The sequence below is a fragment of the Balaenoptera physalus genome (assembly GCF_965194825.1).
Source record: "Balaenoptera physalus genome assembly, chromosome: 6".
NCBI classification, from domain to species: Eukaryota; Metazoa; Chordata; class Mammalia; order Artiodactyla; family Balaenopteridae; genus Balaenoptera; species Balaenoptera physalus.
In genome coordinates this window covers 75,699,687-75,711,577 of record NC_138885.1, presented here as the reverse complement: position 1 = coordinate 75,711,577, position 11,891 = coordinate 75,699,687, and positions in this window count along the sequence as shown.

Below are 11,891 nucleotides of genomic sequence, written 5' to 3'. Positions count from 1 at the left end.
TTTTCAAGTCAATGTAACATTTTATGGGTTTCTAGAAAATGTTTAATGTAAATAAGTTACTATAGAGGCTTCAATTTTAGATTGGCATATTAATCAAACTGTAATGGAAAGTCTAACTAATTTAAAGTTTTTCTAATTAGTTTACTTTAAATCAAATGGATTTAAAATTTGTTGCTGGTTTGAAGAGCTGTATAAATTACACATTGAAAATTCTATTCTTTAAAATAGAATAGAATGCCTTTCTAAAGAGTTATATTTTGTTCATGTTTAATCCAATTTCAAGGCCTCCTGTCTTGCTGCAGAGATCAAGGCTCTGGGCAGCTCTTAGCTATAGTTGGTGGCATTATTCACAAGTAGACACTGTCTTGTCTTTTCTAGAGGCCACAGTAATGAGACACTGAATCTAATTCTAACCTTATGGTGCTTCACTTGTCAAATCAGAGCCATCTCATCAGAGCTGGAAAGAGGGAAAGAGATGGTATTGATAAATGGCTGATGAAATTGGCCGGGAAGTTTCTTACCCTCTATCTGCTAGTGCAACTGATTCCCAACCCTGGATGGTTTCTCTGCGTGTCTCAATGACCTGTTTTTTCCCCCTTCCTCCTTCTCCCCTGAATTATCATTATCATTGAAACAATTAATATATACTTTGGAGCTAATGGAACAATTTAAGCTATATAAATTTAATTGAGAGCTGGTTTATCATTGAAAAATAGGTTCAAAAAGCCCTACCACCACCACCGAACAACCAGATAAGTCAAAATTCAATTATATTCAACCTGGCTCTTTGTTCTTAATTAGTCAAATTTCTTTATTAATATGTAGGTTCAATCTGAGGGCTTAAAATTTAGACATAAGATTGATCGAAAAATAAATAGAGAACATAAGAATTAAGTATACAAATATAAGTATACAAATATAAGTATGTGTATGTACAATGAGAGAAAGAGAAAGGGAGGGAGAGAGAGGGAGAGAGAAGAGAGAAGAACCTTGGGTTTGGTGAGAAAGCGGGGTTTGAAGGTTGCAAGGTGGAGAAGTTATGTATCCTCTGGAATATTTGCAAATGTAAACAATTTCAGACCATGTCTGGCCTCAGGTACAGCGATCCATTTTGAGGTTTTTAGTTTCATTTTCATCTCTGCTTCTCTTGTGTTTTCCCCTTCATTAGTTTGAAAGTTATATGCCCTATTGCTATTTTTGTAGTGGTTACCTGAGATGCTTTAAGGGATACATTTAACCTAACACAGTCTAATATTAATAATTAGACAATCAAAGTATCCTTCCAAATGATAAAAGATTTTGGAATATCTTAGCAGTACTTACCACTCCCTTTGGAATTACATGCTATTGTTATCTAGTAAATAAGTATCTATGGGTGGACATTCTTTTAAAAAAAAAAGGAAATTGGGGGAGATTAGTTAAGGATTCAACAGATGTGCATTTTTTATAAGCAATTTATAAACTAATTAATAGTGAAACTGTATAGGAACTGTTACCTCTCAGGCATAAATATTTTGTAACCATTATGTCTTGAGTTGAGTCTTAGTTCACAGACCCATGTGAACATGCTTGGAATTCATTACTTTTATCAGTGGGGAGTTGCAAATAAAAGGAGCAGGAGAGTCTTGGTGACAGTAAATGATAAACTTGGTGGGATATATGTTGAATTACAAGCAGATTTACACAGAAGCTCAGCGGTTTTCATGGATCTTACCCCAGAATGTTATAATATTTTATGGCTTTAGCCACAGTACAGATCAGATTCCCGAACACTACTCTTATCGTAAAAAGATGTAACACAGTTTTGGCCTTATAAAAACATACAGTATGTCAAAAGCACCTTTAGTCCTGGGTTTTCTCGAAGGGGCAGGGAAAGGGTTATTCAGCACAACATCTGTTCCATCTTATATTTCTGTAGCACTTAATCTCCAGGACATTTTTGTTTATAGATAGGCAAAGAACAGGCAATATGAGAGGAAAATTGGTTGGGGGTCGTGGCACACATGAGAAAAGTTAAAATGGTGAGAGTTGAAGTCCTGGTAAATATTACTTTATACTTATCATCTGTGACCTATTTGTTCTTTGTAATTGTTTTTATAAAAATAAACAATATTATTAATAAGAGTAGTACTTTGGCATCGAATCGTCTTTTTGAAATTGTATCCTTTGTGGTGATGTAGTGCTGAGGCACTGCACAGAGGTCTCATTACTATCCCTATTATAAGGGGAACTAGACCCCAGGGACATAGTCATCCCCGAGGCCAGTGGGATGAAATTAGACTCCTGGTAAACCTTGAAGGGGTTTAGTAAACAAAGACCTCTCTTACCAATCCAAATTAGGATTCCAGTTAGAAAAAAAGTTATAGCAGACCAACTGATGGATACGATTCCTTTGTTAGTAATCTAACAAAGTTGATTGGAGAAAGTGGCTTTAGATATATGGCTAACAGGACTTGCTAACTTTTGACCCCAGGACTGAGAATTAAGTACCCAGTCACAGGAGTGCTGGGCCATCGTAGGCCTTCCTTGCAGTGGCTGCACTGCCTCTAGAAGTGACCACAGTGGGCACCAAAGAGGGCTTGAAGATCTCCAAAGGAGAGGGAAAAGCCCAGTAGCTTTCTGTGCTCAAGTTCACAGGCCGGAAAAGTGGCTCTTCCAGTCAGGTTCCTCCCATGTATTTAGTCCTGGGGAGGAGTGGATATCTCCTCCCTGTGGAATTATCTTCTTGTTTCCCCACTAGCATTAAGTTCATCCCTCGCATCCTTCCAACCTGTTTTTGCTGCATCTCTTTTCATTTCCTTTGTTCTCTCCTTTGTTCTCCTTCCCTGCCTGGGGTGGGGGAGGGGGACTTCATGGGCAGCCATCAAACATTTTTTTGTCCTAATAATTTATTTCAGTCATATATCATGGCCTTAGGGATATATACTATTTGTTATACCTATTTATAAATGCAACAATGGAAACATATACTTTGTATATTTTGAGATCTATATATGAAATGACGCAAATATTAATTCTCTATAGTCAGGAAAGAAATTGTAAATTTTTACTGAGGTTGAAAACATGGAATGCGTGAATACCTTACATTTGTTAAGATATAGAATAAGTTCATTCATAAGAAGAACCTACAAATTTGTGTTTCCCTGGAGGCAGCAATAGCTAGATAGAAACAATGGACTGGCTGTCTATTTGGATACTTTTTTCTTTTCTAAATGTGATTGAACTCTTTTCTAGTAAAGTAGTTTCTTGATTGCCTTAGTCGAAGTCTTACTATGAATCAATTGTTACAACTTTATGGTTTTCTATTTGGTTGTTCTTAAATACTTTAGGGAAAATCTTAGCATGTTGTTGGCTTGACCACATTCTTCAGAGAAAAGTGAGCTCTGAAACAAAATGCATAGCAGATGTAAAGCACTGCAAAGTTCCCCAACTAACCTTCACCATAAATGATATTTTTAACACTAGGCAGCACCCACTGAGTGGCTGATGTGGTGCAGTGTGACAGGGTTCCTTGAGGGCTGCACCACCCTGGCTATTGTGGTCTTACAGATACTTCTAGTTAAAATTTTTTCATACCTAGAAGAGGAAATGCAATCTTCTGCAAAAAGCATGTCCATGGGTGATGTGGGGAAGAAGCAAAAATAAAAGGAAAATATGGACCTATAATTTGGTGAAATGAAACATGTCACCTGCATGACAAAGAATCATTTCAAATGTACACACTTAGGCTCTTATTATATGAAAAGTGACTAAATAAATATATACCGAGGTGAAAATATGTTAGGGAAATGTAAGCAGTTTTTCAAGAGCAGTTTAGAGGTACTATCAAAAATGCCAACTTAACCATTTTCCACCTGTCAATTCTTTCAAAGCCTCACCTCCCAGGGCCTCCTCCTTCCACTTTAAGTTTAGGGCCCATCTGAAGAAAACAGTGATGTTTGTGACCGTGCTTGTAGGGTGGTGTCATCTAAACCCTTGGAAGAAAAAGGTGTTCTCTCTTTCTACACTAATTTAGTTTTTAAGGGACCAATTTCAGGAATTTATCAACCTCAACGGAGAACATCCTTCAGATCTAGTGTAAATCTTCTTTGCTGTAACATAATGTTGTAACTTAGTCTTTTCTCAGTTAAAATATAGGACCAACCATTATACAGTTCTTTCCATTTTGTAGAGAAAACTTATAACAATGTAAGTTTTATGATGGCTCAGACTTTGTTTGTTGTGTCATCTCCACAACCTAAAACTGGCACTTAGAAGATAGCAATATGTGTTCAATGAATGAATGGATGAATGATCTTTTCCAGGATAACAGTATTCTTTTAAACTCTCTTCAGAGATTATATTCCACCACCTCACCTCCGCCAAAGAGAAGTTTCATTGTTTCCTCTGTATCCTCTTCACTTTGGTGCTATTAGACATAATATTCTAGACCTTGATAGCTATGTTGTCATTGTGTTAATCACCATCACTATCATCATAATCAAAAACATTAATATTGTTTATAAAACAGTATAAATGGACTCCAATGGGCACTCTACTAAAAGGTCCTCTTCAAAGACTTACTTGTTTTCATTCCAATCTTACAAATTTAAATGGTTTTTGTTTCAAAATTGGGAAGAAAGGAAATCTAAGAAAAGGGATGCTATTTCTCACTCTTGCAAAATATTTAAAGAATTCAAATTGTTTTTGTTTGGCAATTACTAGTAAGAAGTCAAAATCTGAATGTCTATCAAGACAGGAGATGAAGGATTTATAAAAAGTCTATGCTTAAAAGTATCTGAATGACCTGAACTGATCTTCATGTGTGTTGTTTTCATAACTTTGTCAGGTTTTTATCTTTATTGGCCAAGGGAAAGAATGGCTGATTTTCTGTTCCTATCTCTCTTACCACTTCGGATGGAATAATTCAGTGATGTCACTCTATATAACATCTTTCCCTAATTCTCTCTCTGGGAATCCTTCCCATGCAATGTGTTACCTTTGACATGACGTGTAACTAGGGGGGAGGGCGTGGTTTTCCCAGATGATCTATGTGCAAAGTCCTATCAAATTTTGAACCACATTAGGTCAAGCAAGGAACTGGACAGACTCACTTCTTTTTCCTTTTAATAATATACTTTAATAACAATCCTTTAATAATGATCAGACTGGCAGCTAATAAACAGAATCAAAACAAATATTATTTTTTGTAAATTATCATCATTTCTGAATAGTCTTGGAATTTATTTCTTATGAAAAAAATAAATAAAACCAAGGTTTTATTTGGAGATAGAAGATATAATTCTCCACTAGAATTATTCCAGAGACTGTCATGTATCATAATGTCATTGTAATTAACAGGTTTGACCAGATGTTTTTCCTTTGGGTTCAAGAAATTATTTACTCTTGAGGAGGAACCAAGATGGCAGAGTAGAAGGACATGCTCTCACTCCCTCTTGCGAGAACACCAGAATCACAACTAGCTGCTGGACAATCATCGACAGGAAGACACTGGAACTCACCAAAAAAGATACCCCACATACAAAGACAAAGGAGAAGCCACAATGAGATGGTAGGAGGGGCGCAATCAGAGTAAAATCAAATCCCATAACTGGTGGGTGGGTGACTCAAGACTGGCGAACACTTATACCACAGAAGTCCACCCACTGGAGTGAAGGTTCTGAGCCCCACGTCAGGCTTCCCAACCTGGGGGTCCGGCAATGGGAGGAGGAATTACTAGAGAATCAGACTTTGAAGCCTAGTGGGAATTGATTGCAGGACGTTGACAGGACTGGGGGAAACAGAGACTCCACTCTTGGAGGGCACACACAAAGTAGTGTGCGCATGGGGACCCAGGGGAAGGAGCAGTGACCCTATAGGAGACTGAACCAGACCTACCTGCTAGGGTTGGAGGGCCTCCTGCAGAGGTGGGGGGTGGCTCTTTCACCGTGGGGACAAGGGCACTGGCAGCAGAAGTTCTGGGAAGTACTCCTTGGCGTGAGCCCTCCCAGAGTCTGTCATTAGCTCCACCAAAGAACCCAGGTAGGCTCCAGTGTTAGGTTGCCTCAGGCCAAACAACCAACAGGGACGGAACCCAGCCCCACCCATCAACAGTCAAGTGGATTAAAGTTTTACTTAGCTCTGCCCACCAGAGCAACAGGCAGCTCTACCCACCACGAGTCCCTCCCATCAAGCCTCTTAGATAGCCTCATCCACCAGAGGGCAGACAACAGAAGCAAGAAGAACTACAATCCTGCAGCCTGTGGAGCAAAAACCACATTCACAGAAAGATAGACAAGATGAAAAGGCAGAGGGCTATATACCAGATGAAGGAACAAGATAAAACCCCAGAAAAACAACTAAATGAAGTGGAGATAGGCAACCTTCCAGAAAAAGAATTCAGAATAATGATAGTGAAACAAAGACCTAGAAGAATTAAAGAGCAAACAAACAGAGGTGAACAATACAATAACTGAAATGAAAACTACACTAAAAGGAATCAAAAGCAGAATAACTGAGGCAGAAGAACGGATAAGTGACCTGGAAGACAGAATGGTGGAATTCACTGCTGTGGAACAGACTAAAGAAAAAAGAATGAAAAGAAATGAAGACAGCCTAAGAGACCTCTGGGACAACATTAAACGCAACAACATTCGCATTATAGGGGTCCCAGAAGGAGAAGAGAGAGAGAAAGGACCAGAGAAAATATTTGAAGAGATTATAGTCGAAAACTTCCCTAACATGGGAAAGGAAATAGCCACCCAAGTCCAGGAAGCGCAGAGAGTCCCATATAGGATAAACCCAAGGAGAAACACGCCAAGACACATAGTAATCAAATTGGCAAAAATTAAAGACAAAGAAAAATTATTGAAAGCAGCAAGAGAAAAATGACAAATAACATACAAGGGAACTCCCATAAGGTTAACAGCTGATTTCTCAGCAGAAACTCTACATGCCAGAAGGGAGTGGCATGATATACTTCAAGTGATGAAAGGGAAGAACATACAACCAAGATTACTCTACCCAGCAAGGATCTCATTCAGATTTGATGGAGAAATCAAAAGCTTTACAGACAAGCAAAAGCTAAGAGAATTCAGCACCACCAAACCAGCTCTACAACAAATGCTAAAGGAACTTCTCTAAGTGGGAAACACAAGAGAAGAAAAGGACCTACAAAAACAAACCCGAAACAATTAAGAAAATGGTCATAGGAACATACATATCGATAATTACCTTAAATGTGAATGGATTAAATGCTCCAACCAAAAGACACAGGCTTGCTGAATGGACACAAAAACAAGACCCATATATATGCTGTCTACAAGAGACCCACTTCAGACCTAGGGACACATACAGACTGAAAGTGAGGGGATGGCAAAAGATATTCCATGCAAATGGTAATCAAAAGAAAGCTGGAGTAGCTATACTCATATCAGATAAAATAGACTTTAAAATAAAGAATGTTACAAGAGACAAGGAAGGACACTACATAATGATCACGGGATCAATCCAAGAAGAAGATATAACAATTATAAATATATATACACCCAACCTAGGAGCACCTCAATACATAAGGCAACTGCTAACAGCTATAAAAGAGGAAATCGACAGTAACACAATAATAGTGGGGGATTTTAACACCTCACACCAATGGACAGATCATCCAAAATGAAAGTAAACAAAGAAACAGAAGCTTTAAATGACACAATAGACCAGATAGATTTAATTGATATTTATAGGACATTCCATCCAAAAACAGCAGATTACACTTTCTTCTCAAGTGCGCATGGAACATCCTCCAGGATAGATCACATCTTGGGTCACAAATCAAGCTTCAGTTAAGTTAAGAAAATTGAAATCATATCAAGCATCTTTTCTGACCACAATGCTATGAGATTAGAAATGAATTACAGGGAAAAAAATGTAAAAAACACAAACACATGGAGGCTAAACAATACGTTACTAAATAACCAAGAGATCACTGAAGAAATCAAAGAGGAAATCAAAAAATACCTAGAGACAAATGACAATGAAAACACAACAATCCAAAACCTATGGGATGCAGCAAAAGCAGTTCTAAGTGGGAAGTTTATAGCTATACAAGCCTACCTCAAGAAACAAGAAAAATCTCAAGTAAACAATCAAACCTTACACCTAAAGGAACTAGAGAAAGAAGAACAAACAAAACCCAAAATTAGCAGAAGGAAAGAAATCATAAAGATCAGAGCAGAAATAAATGAAAGAGAAACAAAGAAAACAATAGCAAAGATCAATAAAACTAAAAGCTGGTTCTTTGAGAAGATAAACAAAGTTGATAAACCATTAGGCAGACTCATCAAGAAAAAGAGGGAGAGGACTCAAATCAATAAAATTAGAAATGAAAAAGGAGAAGTTACAACAGACACCACCAAAATACAAAGCATCCTAAGAGACTACTACAAGCAACTCTATGCCTCTAAAATGGACAACCTGGAAGAAATGGACAAATTCTTAGAAAGGTATAACCTTCCAAGACTGAACCAGGAAGAAACAGAAAATATGAACAGGCAAAACACAAGTAATGAAATTGAAACTGTGATTAAAAATCTTCCAGCAAACAAAAGTCCAGGACCCAATGGCTTCACAGGTGAATTCTATCAAACATTTAGAGAAGAGCTGACACGCATCCTTCTCAAACTCTTCCAAAAAATTGCAGAGGAAGGAACACTCCCAAACTCATTCTATGAGGCTACCATCACCCTGATACCAAAACCAGACAAAGATACTACAAAAAAAGAAAATTACAGACCAATATCACTGATGAATATAGATGCAAAAATCCTCAACAAAATACTAGCAAACAGAATCCAACAACACATTAAAAGGATCATACACCACGATCAAGTGGGATTTATCCCAGGGATGTAAGGATTCTTCAATATAAGCGAATCAATCAATGTGATACATCATATTAACAAATTGAAGAATAAAAACCATGTGATCATCTCAATAGATGCAGAAAAAGCTTTTGACAAAATTCAACACCCACTTATGATAAAAACTCTCCAGAAAATAGGCATAGAGGGATCCTACCTCAACATAATAAAGGCCATATACGACAAACCCACAGCAAACATCATTCTCAGTGGTGAAAAACTGAAAGCATTTCCTCCAAGATCAGGAACAAGACAAGCATGTCCACTTTCACCAGTATTATTCAACATAGTTTTGGAAGTCCTAGCCACGGCAATCAGAGAAGAAAAAGAAATAAAAGGAATCCAAATAGGAAAAGAAGAAGTAAAACTGTCACTGTTTGCAGATGACATGATACTATACATAGAGAATCCTAAAAATGCCACCAGAAAACTACTAGAGCTAATCAATGAATTTGGTAAAGTTGCAGGATACAAAATGAATGCACAGAAATCTCTTGCATTCCTATACACTAACGATGAAAAATCTGAAAGAGAAATTATGGAAACACTCCCATTTACCATTGCAACAAAAAGAATAAAACACCTAGGAATAAACCTACCTAAGGAGACAAAAGACCTGTATGCAGAAAACTATGAGACACTGATGAAAGAAATTAAAGATGGTACCAACAGATGGAGAGATATACCATGCTCTTGGATTTGAAGAATCAATATTGTGAAAATGACTATACTACCCAAAGCAATCTACAGATTCAATGCAATCCCTATCAAATTACCAATGGCATTTTTTACGGAGCTAGAACAAATCATCTTAAAATTTGTATGGAGACACAAAAGACCCTGAATAGCCAAAGCAGTCTTGAGGGAAAAAAACGGAGCTGGAGGAATCAGACTCCCTGACTTCAGACTAAACTATAAAGCTACAGTAATCAAGACAATATGGTACTGGCACAAAAACAGAAACATAGATCAATGGAACAAGATAGAAAGCCCAGAGATAAACCCACGCAGCCATGGTCAACTACTCTATGACAAAGGGGCAAAGATATACAATGGAGAAAAGACAGTCTCTTCAATAAGTGGTGCTGGGAAAACTGGACAGCTACATGTAAAAGAATGAAATTAGAACACTCCCTAACACCATACACAAAAATAAACTCAAAATGGATTCGAGACCTAAATGTAAGACCGGACACTATAAAACTCTTAGAGGAAAACACAGGAAGAACACTCTTTGACATAAATCACAGCAAGATCTTTTTTGATCCACCTCCTAGAGTAATGGCAATAAAAACAAAAATAAACAAATGGGACCTAATGAAACTTCAAAGCTTTTGCACAACAAAGGAAACCATAAACAAGACAAAAAGACAACCTTCAGAATGGGAGAAAATATTTGCAAATGAATCAACGGACAAAGGATTAATCTCCAAAATATATAAACAGCTCATGCAGCTCAATATTAAAGAAACAACCCAATCCAAAAATGGGCAGAAGACCTAAATAGACATTTCTCCAAAGAAGACATACAGATGTCCAAGAAGCACATGAAAAGCTGCTCAACATCACTAATTATTAGAGAAATGCAAATCAAAACTACAATGAGGTATCACCTGACAGCAGTTAGAATGGGCATCATCAGAAAATCTACAAACAACAAATGCTGGAGAGGGTGTGGAGAAAAGGGAACCCTCTTGCACTGTTGGTGGGAATGTCAATTGATACAGCCACTATGGAGAACAGTATGGAGGTTCCTTAAAAAATTAAAAATAGAATTACCATATGATCCAGCAATCCCACTACTGGGCATATACCCAGAGAAAACCATAATTCAAAAATTCAGCCATAAAAAGGAACGAAACTGAGTCATTTGTTGAGACGTGGATGGATCTAGAGACTGTCATACAGAGTGAAGTAAGTCAGAAAGAGAAAAACAAATATCGTATATTAACGCATGTATGTGGAACCTAGAAAAATGGTACAGATGAACCGGCTTGCAGGGCAGAAGTTGAGACACAGATGTAGAGAACAAACGTATGGACACCAAGGGGGGAAAACCACGGTGGGGTGGGGATGGTGGTGTGCTGAATTGGGCGATTGGGATTGACATGTATACATTGATGTGTATAAAATTGATGACTAATAAGAAACTGCAGTATAAACAAACAAACAAACAAAACAAAAAAAACGAACACTAAACTTTCTTTGGGTTATTTGTATGGAATTATGTTAACATAAATGTTTCAGACATTACATGAAACTTCTAAAAATCTTATATGTTTTGGTATAGTGTTATAAGTCATAATTGTAGTTATTACTTTAAAATGTATATCTCAGAAATAACTAAATTTCCTTGTCAATTGCATTATTATGAACTTTCATCAAATCTTTAACTGTGGTCATTTTTAAGTCTTTTGTCATTTACAGACAGTTCTGGGTGTACTCTGATGCTTTTGCAAAAATGTTCCTATAAAAGGATTTCATCTTCAAGGAATTCATGGAAAAGACTCTGACAAGTACAGGTTTCTGGTAACTGACTATACTGCTGAACTGAATGAATAAGCATTTTCAGAACTCTAATGGAAAACTGATGAATTCATAAAAGTGCTAAAAAAAGATCAAGATGAAAAAAAAAATTAATTACATGGGACTGAGTGAACTGATGAGGATGATTATAATTTTTGTGACTCTCAATAAAAAAAAAAAAGAAATTATTTACTCTTGTGTTCAGTTAATAATATTGTATCGATCAGTCATACATTCAGGGTAGATTTGGAAAGTATAATCTTCCTGTCTTTCTTTATCATTTCTGAGAGATTCCTCAAAGGAGACAGGTTTTACAAGACAAATTTCCTAAGATAAAACCAATCTTGGTGTTAAGATCTTCACTAATTATCATCAGAATGAATCAAGATATCAAGGGAATCAATGGAATAGAATTGAGAGTCCAGAATAAACCTTTACATTTATGTTTGATATTTGACAAGAATGCCAAGA